Raw genomic sequence first — 19,246 nt, 5'->3', positions numbered from 1 at the left:
TGAATATGGCAGCTAAACATGTTCTCTAGAGAATTTACCTGAACTTGAGAACTCTAAAAACAACCATATTCATGTCATTTTCATGCTGTTTCAAAAAGATTTTCTGTCCAGTAACAGGAAATGAACAGACTATTAAACTCTCATTTATTTTCCATATTCTTTCCCCGTTTTCTCTCCTACTTTCCCTGGTAAACAGATACTCATTTTTTCAGGTGTATATAACAATCTGAGCCCCTGTATAAATTACAAAGAGCCAGAGGCTTAAAGTTGTGATTGTGAATTTCTCACTGTAGTTGTGTCTCAGGCAGATGCTGGCCTAGCAGCTATCTATAGCCATCAAGAACACAAAGAGAATCACAGTGGCCAATGGCTATGGGAAAAACCTCCTGATCAGCCAGCTGTTGTGTTTTGAATGCTGTTGAAAAATGAAGACAGGAAGGACAATATGAGAATCCCAAAACATTCAACCACAGCGTCAATGCTTATAATGCAGATTTTCTGTTTGAACTCATTGAGGGAAGGACTCACTACCCTGGAAATTACAAGAACTTACATTTCTAGGGCCTTATAGTTTGATCGAGATGTTCCAAATTGGCCAAATCTTCAAATTGTGCTCTAAATTGCTACATTTGTGGGAAGCTAGCCAAAATATTAAATTAGAAAATGTTAACAATATCGTGCATTGTGTGTAATTCATTTTACTAGCATTGTATTTCTTATTGTTTTTGAGACAGGAAAACTGAAGCTAACCCCATGTAAAAAATTAGGGGTGTTTTTTGCTCCTTTTCCTGTTTCTATTCTTGCTAGGACATGCACACCACCACCCCCTTACACATGTCTTAATGTATGTCCTCCTCGTAAAGGTCAAGGAATTAATGATTTATTTGGAGTCTTCCAGCACAACAGATCACATCTAAGGAGTCATCCGGTGAGGTCTATAATGAACAGACTCCAAGACCACTGATTCCAAATACCTTGATGACAAGACCCTTGACTCCCCAGCATAAGTGACTTGTAGAGGACACTTGAGCACTCAGACTTGTTTGACCAGTTTCTGAATTCCTGAGAGGACACATACACCAGACCATGGACCTCAATGAAAACTCCAGACCCCCAAGCGGAGCTAAGACTCATGCTCCTTTTCCTTTCTGAGTCTCCTAGACACTCTTGTCTGTATCTGCTTTCTCTATGCCTTCAATAAACTCTGTTCTTACTTCCTCTCAGCTCATGTTTGATTTCCATCCTATAGGAAACCAAGGACCCTTTTTGTCTGGTCCTGCAGGACCACCTCTGTGTCGTCAGACCTGGCCAGCTTGCTTCATTTTAACTGGTGTTTTTTAAATTACCTTAACATGTTTTATTGCTATTGATTAACATTTGCTGATAATTGAATTGCTAGAGAAAAGAAATATTTCTTTGTCCAGCCTTTTTTTATTTTTTTTTTAATTTTTTTTTCAAAGATTTTATTTATTTATGTGACAGAGAGACAGCCAGCGAGAGAGGGAACACAGCAGGGGGAGTGGGAGAGGAAGAAGCAGGCTCCCAGCGGAGGAGTCCGATGTGGGACTCGATCCTGGAATGCCAGGATCACGCCCTGAGCCGAAGGCAGACGCTTTAACGACTGCACTACCCAGGCGCCCCCAGACTTTTTTTTTTAAACTGTGAGAAATAACCTAATGTGTCTAAATTTAAAATATATCAACCTTCCCAGATGGAAAGTTCAGATTAAACAGATTAAATAGCTCAGAAAAAGAACAGATTAAGGAAAAGAAAAGATTAAAGAGAAGAAAGAACAGATTAAACAGTTCTCTGGTTTAGGCAATATCTACAATAGCACCAAATTTCAATTCAATTCAAAATGTAGCCAACTATTTCATTGAATTTTCAGGATTGTTTTGTGAATTTGTACAAACTGGTTTGTTGTTAGTTGTTTGTTTGTTTGTTTTTTGAGTGCAGTTGACACACTGTTACATTAGTTTCAGGTTTACAACATAGAGATTTGACAAGTGTATACATTATGCTGTGCTCACCACAAGTGCAGCTACCGTCTGTCACCATACAACACTATTACAATACCATTGACTATATTCCTTATGCTGCCTTTTATTCCCATAACTTATTCTTGTACAAACTGCTTTGAGAAATAAGACAGATACCAAGTTCCAGTAATTTGTAAAATATTATAAAATGCTGATATATCTCTTGTTTTTTAATCCATATAAATAAAGCATTTATTTCATAATATCTTTTTAAAAAATATATTAAAACTGCCCAAGTCCTGTCAATTTAACACTGGTTACCAAAATAAGTATTAATTTGGTTAATTCGTCATTTAAAGAACACCCGGTTTAACTGAATGACTAAAATGTGGTTACACTAGCCGAATTCATCAAAATAGCAAAACTAACTGAGAACTAAAGGGCAAGGTTTAAAGTTATGGACACTTTGCAGTAATATAGTATAACAATTCAGCCACATTTTAAGAATCATTCATTCTCATAACAGGGTTGCTTGCTGGGGGGGGTGGTTATTGGTATTGTGATAAAATTATTTTTCTATGCAATTTTTTTTCTTTTTTTTCTTTTTTTTCTATTTTTTAAAAGATTTATCTATTTATTTGAGAGAGAGAGAAAGAAAGTGGGGGGAGGGGCAGAGGAAGAGAATCTCAAGCAGACTCCCCACTAAGTGTGGAGCCCAACACAAGGCTCAACCCCACAACCCATGTATCATGACCTGAGCAGAAACTAAGAGTTGGACACCCAACTGACTGAGCCACCCAGGCTCCTGTGCAATTACTTTTCTATAACATTAGAGTTAATCTCTGAATTCCTCATCCTAGTGCTTCATATTGGTCAGCATCATTTTGCATCATTAATCTCAATGAGCCAGCATTTTCTCATTTACTCCTTGGAATTTAAAGAGGCTGAGCTTAATTTTCTCTAAAATGGCTTTTAGTCTTAAAATTATGGTGTTCTCTTCCTTTTTTTAGAACTATAAATTTTAGTCTACGATCTATATGAAAATTTTGGTTTTGTTTTCTATTTATATCATGTTTCCTTTTTAAGATCATGCAGATTTTATAAAACAAATTGAGAAAATTTAATCTTTTTCTATGGCCTGTGATAATTTAAATACTGTATTGTTTTTTCTAACAATGTAGAATTATACTACACGATTTCCACCAAAGCTTTACTTCTACTCTTTGGAACATCAAAGTCAATCTACTGTGAAAACAACAACAGTAACAGCTTTAGCCCAAGACCATCTACAAGCTTAAAATAAGCAATAAGTAATAAATTCTTTTACTTAGAAAATACCCTTCAGAATACAATTGCACATATATTTATACTCCTTTGGAGAGATTTGCCATCACTTTAAATGGACCCAGTGTGAACCAAAAATAAGCATGTAATTGTGCTTCAAAGAAAGCTTCATCCAAAAACAGCAACTACAAGTAGAATCTTGAAAATAGATCCTAGATTAAAACTATGTTCACAAGATATTAAAGATCCGTATGAATCTCTAACATTACTTAAAAAATCAGCTTAGTTATATTGTAATCCCAGCTATTTTGCATGCCAACAACCGAGCTAAAAAGTCAGCTTTTAAATCAAGTTGGGCATTGAATGGATACTTTATCCCAAATACACAAATTACAATAAGCCTAAAAATGATAGAAAACAAAAATTCAGCAGATTTTTTTACAGAATTCATTTCTATGTGGTGATGGACAATTTAAACCTATTTACCAAATAAGAGAAAATGGTTTCCTTAATTATTTGACAGAAAAAGCTGGGGGTCGCCTGGGTGGCTCAGTCCATTAAGCGTCTGCCTTCAGCTCAGGTCATGATCTCAAGGTCCTGGGATTGAGTTCCCCACTAGGCTCCTTGCTCAGCGGGGAGCCTGCTTCTCCCTTTGCCTGCTGCTCCCCCTGCTTGTGCTCTCTCTCTCTCTCTGACAAATAAATAAATAAAATCTTTTTTTTTTTAAAGAAAAAGTTGAAGTATTTTTTTTAATAAAATAACTTTTCTATTTACTGGAGCAAATTTAAGAGATATGAAAACATTTCTAAATATAAATGTTTTATGCCCATGTCACTGTCTCTGTACTGTGTCCTATCAGATGATTGGTAACAGATAACTAGACTGTATATGACTATAGATCACAGCTTATTCTAGCTCTTTTGAATTACTTCCCCTTGTCCCATTTCAAGAGTTGCTGTGATTTCAAGATTTCTGCATCCAGAGTACCACACATTTTGTACATGACTGTGAAGTAAAAACTTCCACTGTTACCTATCCTCTGCACCCTCAAAGATATTTTTAACGGCTACAGAAGAGCGTTTTTTAGTCATTTATCATCACTAGCATAAATTGAGCACTTGCCATTTGTCAGGCCTATACCAAGCACTTTAATATATATCTCAGTTAATTCTCTCACTGTCCCTACGAGGTAGGTACTCAGTATTTATTTTAGAGAATGAGAGCACTAGTGCGAGGAGCAGAGGGAGAGGGAGAGAGACAATCTCCAGCAGACTCCATGCTGAGTGCAGAGCCTGACGTGGGGCTGGATCCCACAATACTGAGATCACAACCTCAGCCAAAACCCAGAGTCAGACAACTAACCAACTCCAGGCACCCCACTCAGTATTTCATTTTACAAATGAGGAAACTGAGTCTCAAGGCGGTCAGTTTGCTCAAGGTGGTTAGTTTGCTCAAGGTCACACAACTAATAAGAGTCAGAGCCCAGAAGCGATGCTGCAATGAATTTTATTAAATTCCTAAAGGTCACTTCTTATTTCTATTATTTATGATTTGTAGCCGGTCTGTAAAATCACCCACATTCATTTCTGCAGTTTGCTATCCTATTAACTACACTTTTCTTTATATTTGCTTCTAGTTAATTAGGTTGGCTCTTACTAAAGAAGGTAAGCTGCTCTTACTATTTATAATTCGACTTCTGTTCACTGTCATTCCTTGACATCTCAACTCTTAATTTACTTTGTAAAAGGAAGTTTTCTAAAACCCAATCTTCTTATTCATCCAGGAAGAACAAAGACTGTATAAACTGTAGACAATCTATTCCAGGCTAAGAGTGACAAGACAAGAATGGAAGCAAAATTTCATGGAGAAAACAGGGTGTTCTCCTCACCTGGAAACGGGCATTACTGAGTATGCTCTCGCCGTGAGGCAGCTCTCAGTGATGACCAAGATCTCAGGGTCCTGGTATCAAGCCTCAGGACCGCGACTGGCTCCTTGCTCAGCAGGGAGCCTGCTTCTCCTTCTCCCTCTGCCCCTCCCCCTGCTCATGCTCTCTCTCTCTCTCTCTCTCTCTCTCTCTCATAAGTAAAAATCTTTTTAAAAAAGTAAAGAGGATTTCTAAGGTAACTGACACAGATATATTCAACTAATTTCAAGAGTGTACTTAAAAGCAAACATTAGAATGTGTAAAGTATCTAGTATTCTTAATTATGAGTGTTTCTGCCCATCTCCTTCTCCATCCCCATCAGAACAGATGATAGAGAACTCACCAAATATGAGGAGAGTAGCTCATAAGTCAACATCTACCACTTGGGTAAGTTTGGGCTGGGGAGGGGGGAGGTTGCTTAGTTTTACTGAGTCGACTATTAGAACAGTTCAAGAGGTAGCCTCTACTAAGAACACCTGGTGAGCTCAGCCTCAAACACCATGTCACAGCCTGCCTTGCTGCGAACTTCCCTGTGCTCAGGCTGCTCCCAGGCTGAATGCTAAATGTTTAAGAGCTCAGAACCTGGATTTCGGGTTGCTGGATCAGAATGTGGATTTCAACCCTAGTCTGCCATTAATTCCTGTGTGGTCTTCCACATGTGATTTAACCTCTCTTCTGTAGAATGCAAGTAAAGCTGCAATCTCCAACTAAAGTAAAACAAAACTACATTGTAAAGGGCCTGGTCAGTGGTGGATTCTCTAAAAGTCATAGTTATTTTTCTGATTACTATTACCTTTGTCACAGTCCTCTCTATTAGCTTTCCTCAGGCTCCCACCTCCTTGCAGAATCCCCCATTTTCTCTCAGTCTACGAGAAATGAACTTAAGCTGGAGGTAAGCATGGGGAGATTAAATAAAGATGCTGGAAATATGATGTACAAGAATTATCTACTAATCTTCCCAATTCTCCAATGCTTTCTCACACTTAGGTTTTAAGAGTTACTCACATTAGGGATGCCTGAGTGGTTCAGTCAGTTAAGCGTCTGACTCTTGATTTCGGCTAAGGTCATGATCTCAGGGTCATGGAATCAAGCCCCGCATCAAGCTCCATGCTCAGCATGGTGTCTGCTGGGGAATTCTCTCTCCTTCTCCCTCTGCCTCTCCACCCCACTCTCTCTCTCTAAATAAATAAAATCTTTAAAAAAAAATAAAAATAATAAAAGTTACTCACATTTTTGGGGCACCTGGGTGGCACAGTCGGTTAAAGCTTCTGACTTTTGATTTAAGCTCAGGTTGTGATCTCGGCATTGTGAGATTGAGCCCCATGTGGGACTCTATGCTGAGCATGGAGGCTGCTTAAGACTCTCTTCTGGAGGCAGGGAAAGATGGCGGAGGAGTAGGGGGCCCTATTTCAACTGGTCCCCCGAATAGAGCTGGGTATCTACCAGACCATCCTGAGCACCCACAAAATCAGCCTGAGATGTAAGAAGATACGTCTGGATCTCTACAAACAGAACATCTCTGGCGCTTGGTCTCGAGGTATGAAGCGGGGAGCCGAGAGTCTGCATGCAGATATCGGAAGATAAACGGAAGCGGGAGGGAGCCGCCGGCTAGGCGCCAGGAAGCAGTAGCCTCCTGCACTAGGGAGCGGCCGCACTCGCAGACCAGTAGCAGCGGGGAACCAGACTGAAACCGGGAACTCAGGAGCGTGCGCGCAAACGGGACGGCTGGTAGGTTTAGAAGTACAAAGGGCAGGGGCGCCTGGGTGGCTCAGTCATTAAGCGTCTGCCTTCGGCTCAGGGGGTGATCCCAGCGTTCTGGGATCGAGCCCATCAGGCTCCTCTGCTGGAAGCCTGCTTCTTCCTCTCCCACTCCCCCTGCTTGTCTTCCCTCTCTCGCTGGCTCTCTCTATCTCTGTCAAATAAATTTTTTAAAAAATCTTAAGAAAGAAGTACAAAGGGCAGAGACATGCTGGCCCTGGGAGCAAAGACTGGAAGAGTGGCTGTGGGGTGCACAACCTGGGATGCTGTGGGTTTTTAGGAGCACCGACAGAAACAGAGTCAGTGTGTCCTGGAGAGCTCAGTGGAGAGCAGACTGTGATCTCTCTGTTCTGAGACAGAGGCCAGGATACAGCCACTATGGTTCTGACTCTCAGAATCTGAGTGACAGAAAACTGCCAGGGAAAGCCACCAGAGAACAAAAGCCCCAAAAAACCAGTTCTCACCGAGCCCATCCCCCCCCCCAACAGGGGCAGGGCAACTCTACTCAAACAGGGTTGACCGAGTATCAGCACCGCAGTCCCCTCCTCCAGAAGGCAGGCTGAAAGAACAAGAAGCCCACATCCCTAAGTTCCCTCTAAAACAGGTGCATCTTGCTTGGGTCTTGGTCAATAATTTGGACTCTGTACATCCCTGCAACCATACCTCATCAGAATGACGAAGAGGAGGAACCCCCAACAAAGGAAAGAAACAGAGACTGTGGCTTCTAACGGATATTGATATGACCAAGATGTCAGAAATGGATTTCAGAGTAACAATTATCAAGATGATATATAGGCTTGACTATCAGGGAAATTCAAATCAAAAGCACCTTGAGATACCACCTTACACCAGTTAGAATGGCAAAAATTGACAAGACAGGAAACAACAAATGTTGGGGAGAATGTGGAGAAAGGGGATCCCTCTTACACTGTTGGTGGGAATGCAAGTTGGTACAGCCACTCTGGAAAACAGTGTGGAGGTCCTTTAAAAAGTTAACAATTGAGCTACCCTATGATCCAGCAATTGCACTACTGGTTATTTACCCCAAAGATACAGATGTAGTGAAGAGAAGGGCCATATGCACCCCAATGTTCATAGCAGCATTGTCCACAATAGCTAAATTGCGGAAGGAGCTGAGATGCCCTTCAACAGATGACTGGATTAAGAAGATGTGGTCCATAACAGACACTTTTCCAATGAAGACATACAAATGGCTAACAGACACATGAAAAATGTTCAAAATCATTAGCCATCAAGGAAATTCAAATCAAAACCACACTGAGATACCACCTTACGCCAGTTAGAATGGCAAAAATAGACAAGGCAAGAAACAACAATTGTTGGAGAGGATGTGGAGAAAGGGGATCCCTCCTACATTGTTGGTGGGAATGCAAGTTGGTACAGCCACTCTGGAAAACAGTGTGGCGGTCCCTTAAAAAGTTAAAAATTGAGCTACCCTATGACCCAGCCATTGCACTACTGGGTATTTACCCCAAAGATACAGACGTAGTGAAGAGAAGGGCCATATGCACCCCAATGTTCATAGCAGCAATGTCCACAATAGCTAAATTGTGGAAGGAGCCGAGATGCCCTTCAACAGATGACTGGATTAAGAAGTTGTGGTCCATATTGACAATGGAATATTACTCAGCTATCAGAAAGAACGAGTTCTCAACATTTGCTACAACATGGACAGCACTGGAGGAGATAATGCTAAGTGAAATAAGTCAAGCAGAGAAAGACAACTATCATATGATTTCTCTCATCTATGGAACATAAGAACTAGGATGATCGGTAGGGGAAGAAAGGGATAAAGAAAGGGGGGGTAATCAGAAGGGGGAATGAAACATGAGAGACTATGGACTATGAGAAACAAACTGAGGACTTCAGAGGGGAGGGGGGTGGGGGAATGGGATAGACCGGTGATGGGTAGTAAGGAGGGCACGTATTGCATGGTGCACTGGGTGTTATACACAACTAATGAATCATCGAGCCTTACATCGGAAACCGGGGATGTACTGTATGGTGACTAACATAATATAATAAAAAATCATTAAAAAAAAAAAAAAAAAGAAGATGTAGTCCATATATACAATGGAATATTACTCAGCCATCAGAAAGAACGATTACACAACATTTGCAGCAATATGGACGGGACTGGAGGAGATTATGCTAAGTGAAATAAGTCAAGCAGAGAAAGACAATTATCATATGGTTTCACTCATTAGTGGAACATAAGGAATAGCAGGGATATCAGTAGGAAAAGGAAGGGAAGAATGAAAGGGGGGTAAACAGAAGGGGGAATGAACCATGAGAGACTGTGGACTCTGGGAAACAAACTGAGGGCTTCAGAGGGGAGAGGCGTGGGTAATTGGGATAGGCCGGTGATGGGTATTAAGGAGGGCACATATTGCATGGTGCACTGGGTGTTATATACAAATAATGAATCATGGAACATTGCATCAAAAACGGGATGTACTGTATGGTGACTAATAAAACAAAATAAAAATTATTTTTACAAAAAATTTTTTAAAAAGATGATATATAGGCTTGAGAAAAATATTAACAAAAATATAGAATCTCTAAGGGCTGAAATGAGAACGAATCTGGTGGAAATTAAAAATGCTATGAATGAAAGCCAGTCTCAACTGGATGCTCTGACTGCCAGGGTAAATGAGGCAGAAGAACGAATTAGTGAGTGAGAGGATGAGATGATAGAAAGGAAGGAAAAATAGGCAGCATGGGAAAAAAGAATCCAATTTCAAGAAAAAAAGTTATGGGAGATTACTGACTCAATGAAACGTTCCAATGTCAGAATTATCAGGATCCCTGAGGGGATGGAGAAAGATAGAGGTCTAGAAGAGCTATTTGAGCAATTTGTAGCTGAGAACTTCCCTAATCTGGGGAAGGAAACAAGCATTTGTGTCCAAGAGTCAGAGAGGACCCCTCCCAAGATCAATGAGAACAGGCCAACACCACAACATATAATAGTACAATTCGCAAATCTTAGATCCAAGGAAACAATCTTGAAAGCTTCCAGGGGAAGAGATTCCTTACGTACAGAGGGAAGAACATCAGAATAAAGTCAGACCTGTCCACAGAGACCTCGTAAGCCAGAAAGGGCTGGCAAACATATTCAGAGCACTAAGTGAGAAGAACATGCAGACAAGGATACTGTATCCAGCAAGGTTGTCATTCAGAATGGGTGGAGAGACAAGGAGCTTCTAAGACTGGCAGAAACTGAAAGAATATGTGACCACCAAGCCAGCCCTACAAGAAATATTAAGTGGATTCTATAAAATTAGAAAGACCCCAAGAGTGATACAGAACAGAAATTTACAGAGACAATCTAAGGAAACAAGGACTTTACAGGCAACATGACAAGATTAAAATCATATCTCTCAATAATCACTCTCAATGTGAATGGCCTAAGTGTTCCAATAAAATTACACAGGGTTGCAGATCGGATAAAAAGACATGACTCATCCATATGCTGTCTACAAGAGACTCATTTTGAACCTAAAGATACATCCAGACTGAAAGTGAAGGGATGGAGAACAATTTTTCATGCCAACGGACCTCAAAAGAAAGCTGGGGTAGCAATTCTCATATCAGACAAATTAGATTTTAAGCTAAAGACTGAAGTTAAAGATACAGAAGGACACTATATTATTCTTAAAGGGCGTATCCAACAAGAGGATCTAACAATTATAAATATCTATTCCCCCAACAGGGGAACAGCCAACTACATAAGCCAACTGTTAACCAAAATAAAGAGATATATAGATAATAATATGTTAATAGTAAGGGACCTCAACACTCCACTCTCAGCAATAGACAGATCATCTAAGCAGAAAATCAACAAAGAAACAAAAGCTTTGAATGAGACACTGGACCAGATGGACCTCATAGATATATACAGAACATTCCACCCTAAAACAAAGAATACTCCTTCTTCTTGAACACACATGGAACTTTCTCCAGAATAGACCACCTACTGGGTCACGAAACGGGGCTCAACCGATACCAAAAGACTGAGATTATTCCCTGCATATTCTTAGATCACAGTGCTTTGAAACTGGAACTCAATCACAAGAAAAAAATTGGAAGAAACTCAAACACTTAGAAACTAAGGACCATCCTACTTAAGAATGTTTGGGTAAACCAGGAAATTAAAGACAAACTTAAGCAATTTACGGAAACCAATGAAAACAAAATACATTGGTCCAAAAACTATGGGATATTGCAAAGGCAGTCCTAAGGGGGAAATACATAGCCATCCAAGTCTCACTCAAAAGAAAGAAAAATCTAAAATACAGACCCTATACTCACACCTTAAACTACTGGAGATGGAACAACAAAACATGCCTAAGCCACACACAAAATGAGAATTGATCTCTTCAATAAATGGTGCTGGAAAAATTGGACAACTATATACAGAAGAATGAAACTTCACCACTCTCTCACACCATACACAAAGATAGAGGAGAACATAGGCAGGAACCTCTTCGACATCAGCCACAGCAACTTCTTTCATGACACGTCTCCAAAGGCAAGGGAAACAAAAGCAAAAATGAACTTTTGGGACTTCATCAAGATAAAAAACTTCTGCTTGGCAAAGGAAACAGTCAATAAAACAAAGAAGCGACCCATGGAATGGGAGAAGATATTTGTAAATGACACTGCAGATAAAAGGCTGGTAGCCAACATCTATGAAGAACTTCTCAAACTCAATACCCAAGAAGCAAATAATCAAATGAAAAAATGGGCAGAAGATATGAACAGACACTTTTCCAAAGAAGACATACAAATGGCTAACAGACACATAAAAAATGTTCAACATCATTAGCCAACAGGGAATTTCAAATCAAAACCACATTGAGATATCACCTTACACCAAGTTAGAATGGCAAAAATTGGCAAGGCAAGACACAACAAATGTTGGAGAGGATGTGGAGGAAGGGGATCCTTCTTACACTGTTGGTGGGAATGCAAACTGGTACAGCCACTTTGGAAAACAGTGTGGAGGGTCCTCAAAAAATTAAAAATAGAGCCATCCTATGACCCAGCAATTGCACTGCTAGGTATTTACCCCAAAGATACAGATGTAGTGAAAACAAGGGCCATATGCACCCCAATGTTCATAGAAGCATTGTCCACAACAGCCAAACTGCGGAAGGAGCTGAGATGCCATTCAACAGACGAATGGATAAAGAAGATGTGGTCCATATATACAATGAAATATTACTCAGCCATCAGAAAGAATGATTACCCAACATTGCAGCAACATGGACGGGACTGGAGGAGATTATGCTAAGTGAAATAAGTCAAGCAGAGAAAGACAATTATCATATGGTTTCACTCATTAGTGGAACATAAGGAATAGCAGGGATATCGGTAGGAGAAGGAAGGGAAGAATGAAGGGGGGGTAAACAGAAGGGAGAATGAACCACAAGAGACTATGGACTCTGGGAAACAAACTGAGGGTTTCGGGGGGGTGGGTGGGGGGATGGGCTTGCCCAGTGATGGGTATTAAGGAGGGCAGGTATTGCATGGAGCACTGGGTGTTATATGCAAACAATGAATCATGGAACACTACATCAAAAACTAATGATGTACTGTATGGTGACTAACATATCATAATTTATATATATATATATATATATATATATATATATATATATATATATATATACACACACACACACACATATATATGTAAAAAAAAAAAGAAAAGAAAAAAAAGACTCTCTCTCCCTCGCCCTCTACTCCTCCCCTCTGTGCTCTATCTTTAAAAATAAATAAATAAATCTTTTCTTTATGTTACTCACATTTTTACTTTTAAATTGCCAATTAACTGACCTTCCTTGTTGTAGCTGGAACAGAAGAGGAAAATGGGAGATTATTTACTCAGTCCTGAGAAGAGTTTAGGGTCAAGTCCCTTTACTAGGGCTTGTGGTGGGGAGATAGGGGGATTTGAAAATAATTTCAAAAAAATGAAAATTTAGTAATAGATTATTATAACTGTTGGGAAAAATGTGAATGACTTTCATATGGGCAAAAGGATTATTGAGTGTCCTTTTGGTAGAATTTTGGGAGTATCTGATTCTGTAAGAATCTGTCTTTCACTAGAATATTCTACAGCTCTGTCAAGACGGAAGTTAACTTGTAGAAAAGTAATAGTGATGCAGGACTTCCTTGTCCACAGTAATGTAAATGGCTCCTATTTGGGGCAATGCAAATAGATTTGTCAAATAACTATACAAATATACAAAAGGATTTGTCAAATAAATACACAAATATACAAATCTCCATAACTCTTATAACTTCTTACTGGTTCACTTGTTATTTGATGAGTTAAATGATATAGTTCACATGTGTTTCATTTTATATTTGTAAAGAGATGTAATTTTATCATTTTGTAAATGTTTAATGAAAAGTACAAACTTAAGACACAGAATCATATGATTAAAGCTGCTGCAATGAGAGAAAAGGTCACAAAAGATTTGGAACAACAACTCAACATGAAGAATATTTTTAAAAAAAGAAGAAGAAAAGTTTTCCCAAGAAGATAAGAAGAAAGGAACCCTAGGCAGGGGAAATAGCAGGCATAAAGACTCATGAATGTGAAATAGCATTTATTCATTCAACGTGAAGTGAGGTAAAAAAAAAAAAAAAAAAAAAAAAAAACTTAAGATACAGTTCTTACTGTCAGAAACTTTATAGATAAGTAGAAGACAAAACAAGACTAGTATGAGTCAGTGTAATAAAAAAAAAACTGAAAGTAACAAGGGTACTGTGAGACACAGAGGAAGGGCATCAGTTTAGAAAGAGAAGTTTGGAGGAGTTAGTGGTTGCAGTGAATCATGAAAAATAAATAGAAATTATCTAGATGGAGAAGAAACAATGGACATCTGAAACTGAGGAAAAAGTATGTGGAAGCATGAAACCCTGAGTTTCTGGCATCTAGAAATGTTTGAATCAGTGAATCTCAAATGCTGGTCCTTGACAAAGTTTTCAATAACTAAGAGGAAAGTGTTAAAAATAAGTAATGTGGCTCTTAGACTATGCCCATAGCACCCTAGAAATTGGTCATGAGCACTCCATTGCCAGAAGTTTATCTTCCTATGAGAAAAATGTCATACACATAGTCCAAATGATTTCTCTACTTACTCCCTCAAGTATATTCAGTCAATCCAGTGCCTGCCTCAGAACCTACAAATTCCCCCCGCCCCCATTTACTTCCCTTTGCCTTCTTCTCCCTTCCTTCACCTCCTGCCGCTCATGATCTCTTTCAACTTTTCTTCTCTTCTGCTCTTCTCCTAGTGAATGCTTTATGTTAGGTCTCTAGTGCATGTCTCTGGATGGAAGTTAGAACTTTCAAGTTGAAGTATCCACAAGACAAACAAATTTTTTTCCTGCTAATACTGATCGCTTCCTCTAGATTAAGTCAATGTGCTTTTATACTAATAAAGTCACTGCCTTTAAAAAAAAAAAATCCCCTCCTTTTCTGTCAATGATGAGATGAAAAAGGAAAAAAAAGATGGGATACAAAGAAATTTCTTGTTTTTCATTGCACTTTGTAGAGTGCCCCCTCCCCATAGAGCTATAATTATTCAGTCTAAAGTATCTTGGTTAATTCTGTGCTAGTGAATTTATTGTTTGGTACGTGTGTGTATGTATGTGTGTTAAAATGCTCTTTATTTTATTTGTTTTATGCTCTTTAGTTACAGTTACTAGTAATGTATTTTAATGTCCCTTTTTGGCAAAATTAAAAGTTGCCAACCCCAAGTCAGTATTCTTATTTTTTTATCGTCCTAGTAAAAATCCATAAACCAGAGAACTAGACCAGATAATGTTCAAGAGATCTTCTAACAAGATCACATAGTCAAGTCCTTCAGAGCCAGGACTGTGATCTAAACTATCAGGACTCTGGTCCAGTGTTCCTTCTACTATTACATGCTAGAAGATCCCAGAATCTGCAACACATCATCTACAAGTTGGAAAGTGTTAGTAATACAAGCAATGTCAGTGGTAGCACTGAGAAATAATAGTTTAATATGCACTTTGGTATTGTATTAAATTAGCATTCAAATTTTTAATCAAATGTTCCTATTAAACCTATACAACATTATATTCTCTGGACTTAAGGAAGATAGTTTAGGTGATAATGCAATCTCATTTCAAGAACTCAGAGATAGCATGTCTAAATTATTCCTCTGTACTGAATCCTAATAAAACAAAGGAAGCAGTTTATCTATAAAGGAGAGTTTTTTATTCCCTTTTAATAAAAAAATCTTTCGAAACCTGAGCAACATGTTTCATGAGAGCAAAAATATACTCACTCTCTACAGGTGAAATACCATGTGTTTGTAATCACAGTCAAGCAATCTGAAACAACTAAAGTAGAAAGAATTTTTTACCCAGTGAATTTAAATGAAAAACAAATATGAACCCAGAAAGCATGAATTCTATGATGATTTTAATGAGAATTTACCAGTATACATATGCTGACATGTTGAAATTGCAGATTTTATTTGAACAGTTGAAACAGCAGCTGACAAGCAATGAACTAGGTATTTTTTTCTCTTTAAATATCTCCAACTCCCAAAAGAAGATGGTCCAGAAAAAGGGAGCTAGTACTATACCACTCTCTAACAGACCAGATCTGAGAGTCCATCTCAAGCATGATTAATTCAATTAATTAATTAAATGATGCCTCCGTTTCAATTAGAATGCAGAGTATTTCTTATTGTTCCACAACAATATTTTTAAAAATTTAATCAGCATTTAAATTTCATTTAGCACAGTAACAAAAAGTAACCTATTATATGAAGTGTTTTCCAGAAGAGATTGTTAAGTGGAAGAAAGCCAAGTACAAAACAGCATATGCTACCATTTGTGTAAGGAAGGAAAATATAAATATACACATGTATCTGCCTATCTTTACAAAGGGAAACACTGGAATGATTAATCAGAAAGCTGTAACATTGGTTACCTAGAAGGTGTGGATTAGAAGGGAGGAGAAGGGTCACAGCTGGGAGTGACCCTTCTTTGCAAATACTTTTTTACATAGTCTCGACTTCTAGAAACATGTTAATATTCTGTAAGTTTAAAAAGATCAAATCAGCAAGGATGAGAAATGGATGGGTAAGGGGGACTAAAACTGAAAGCAAAGAAATCTAAAGTAAAACTAAAACTGAAATAAATGAACCCAACTGCATTTCAAATGAATAACAAACTTCAGGGAAGAAAGGGGAGGCGGGGTTTAATCCAAGAGCCCTCAGTGAGGGGAGAGTAAGATATTCATAGAATCTTAAAATGTGTCCCCACAGATGACTTACTCGTTGTAAAGGAAAAAAACTAGCAGTTGAGAAATCACACCAACTGATCAGAATGAACATCACAAACAAAGAGCAGCTGAAGGAACAGTGTGCCTTCCAATGTGGTGTTCTGAGAAGGATACAACCTCACTTTTGTAATATTTTGACAGAGGATGTATAGCCTGAGTCTACTTATGAGGAAACATTAGTCAAACTCAAATTGTGAAATATTCTGTTTTTAAATGGGAGATGGGTAGGGAGAGCTATATTATTCAAAAATGTCAATGTCATAAATCAAAGAAAGGCTGAGAAAATATAGAGACTAAAGAGCATGGCAACTAAATTGAGTATTTGATATAAATCCAAATCCTGGGAGGAAAGTGTTATAAATGGCATTATTGGGTCAATTGACAAGATTGAAATATGAATGATAGACTCAAAAAAAAAATACTGTATCAATGTTAAGTTTATTAAAGGTGATAACTGTAATTGGGTTCTGGAAGAGAATATCCATATTCTTAGGAAATAAAACTAAAGTATCTAGAAGGAAAAGGCCATGCAACTTATTCTCAAATGATCTAGAAAAAACATCAAATTTATTTATTATTTATTTATTTATACATACATACAGGGATATACATATCCATAAGAATGGAGGCTATACATGGAGCCAACGGCATGTACGCCCATCACTAAGGCCACTGAGACCGTTGGAGTTACTGCCACTGCTGACTGCCCAACCTGCCCAGCAGCAAAGACCATTGATCAGCTTTTAGCGTGGCACTCTCTTCAAGAAGGTCAACCAATTACCTGATAGCAGGATGACGTCAAAGCAAAAATTGTACTGGACAAAGTTAAACAGGTAAGAAAGACTTTGAGACTATTTTAATGCAAATTCCAGAAAGCAAAGGGCAGGAATGTTTTTAAGCACTGGGGTGAGCTAGTGGAAAAGTACTAAAGGGCATTAGGGAGGCAGTTGACCAATGAGCCGTGTTGTGATATTGAATCATTTCTGAGTTTGCAAATGTTTTTCTCTGTGATTAGTCCTCTGTGTTTGCTAACTGGTGCTCATTGAAGTTAAGCTCCTGTCCTCCCATACAGACCGAGTGACAGGGGTGAAATCTTCCCCCTGGATCCAAGGTCTTTGATGAAAACATTCCTGGAATATAAAACTGGCAAGAAGTTTTTAAAAGATTTACATCTCAAAGGAGCACAGAAAGAAATTGCAATTATTATGTTTCCTAAAGTAAATGCTCTAAGAAAATGGAGGGCGTGGTACTAGAGTCGGGAAGAAACCTGTCTCAAGTTTATGGTCAGTCTGAGGGGAATGTTAAGGCTGCCTCCATCACTGATTACATTAGACTCCTTCCTCCCTGGAGGAGGCAGTGTTTTGTTCTTGGTAGAATTGGTACCTATTACAGATGTCCTTTGTCTTCCCTAACCTCAATGTTTCCATCAGCTCCTCTAATCAAAGAATTAGAGAATGCCTAATCTATCGGCATGGTAAACTGCACAAAAGCCTCAGACCTGGGTACCTATTTAGGGCAAAGAAGGTGAGACAAATGACATGAGATCATAAGATCCACTGCTCTTACCTTGTATTCCATCACCCGGAAGCAGGCAGCAAAATAGAACAGTGGAAGGGCTTGTAAAAGACTCAGCTCCAGCAGCCAATTGAGGACAGCATCCTGTCAGTTTGGACACTGTCCTCCGTGATGTGCTAAACCAACAGCTAATATATGACGAGCGTTCCCAAATGCAAAAATACATCCATCTATGAAGCAAGAGGTGGAAGGGTTGGCTCTGCTCACCATAATTCCTAATGATACATTTGCAGAATTTGTGTTTCTCAATCCCCTGACCTGAGGCTCTGCCAGATTTGGGGGTGGGGAGTAAGGAGGCAGTTAGGGAGGGGGAAAGGGAGAGAGGGTTGAAGATACAGGAAGGGAAACACTTTCACCAGGGTATCCAGTAAGATTTCTACTTGAAGATACATGCCATTCCTTTTTGGTAACCTTAGGCTCCCCGTGCCAGCAGGCCAGTAGGCAAAGAAAGGAGTTACCCTGTTGCAGGGATAATTAGCTCTGATTACTATGAGGAGCTGAGCTGCTACTAAATAATGGGGGCAGAAAGGAGTATGTTTTGAACACAGTGAATTCACTGGATCATGCCTTTGTGTGTCCATTCAGAGCAATAATAATGAGCAAACAATTGCTGTAATCACTACCCAACAAAGCCAAGAGAAGGGCTCGGAACTGTCAGGAATAAAAACCAGATAACTCAAGCCAAGCTTTGGATGCCAGCGTAGTTCCTGGCAGCTTAAGTCCTGGCCAAAAATGAGAAAAATCTAGCATGGGAGGCAGAGGACGGAGATGATAAATATCGGTGAAAGCCTTGGGACCAGCAGCAGAAGCCTCTTGTAGTAAAGTCCCTGCAGAGACTGCGTCTGGTCACCACTTTGAGGAACTCCATAACAATGGACTTAAAAGAGGGCATAGCAGATCTGAATGAAGTAAGAGTGGATTGTACCAGTCACCTCTTATAGGGTCACTGCAAATCCTCTGGCTCCAGTTCTCACCACAGCTATGCATGCAGTTCCGTGCAGGCTTCAAATGGCTTCTTGTGGATGCAACTTCTCGTACTCAGGCAAACCCAGGGTAGAAGAGAGTTCACACCTGTGCGGCCACCTCTGAACAAAAGAGGAAGGGAACTGAGAATTCAATGCTTTTGTCTTCTGTCCCTGGGAAAACAGTTCTGCAAGACGTTTTATAAGGTTCCTGAGAACGTGAGATGTAGCCCCAGTCTCCTGTAATAGAGGCCAACTCAATAGTGTAGCCTTCATGTTGCCATTCCCTCTTTCCTGTTTTACCTGTTCTTCACTTTTTTGGTATCATTTCCCAAACATACTACCTGTCTGAGTACTCTTGTCTAAGACTTCACTAAGTCCTCGGGAACCTAGATGAATTGCTTAATTTCTA

This window comes from Ursus americanus, chromosome 29 (assembly GCF_024610735.1).
Source record: "Ursus americanus isolate L20-20 chromosome 29, mUrsAme1.1.p, whole genome shotgun sequence".
Classification (NCBI taxonomy): Eukaryota; Metazoa; Chordata; class Mammalia; order Carnivora; family Ursidae; genus Ursus; species Ursus americanus.
Note: the sequence above shows the minus strand (reverse complement) of the source record.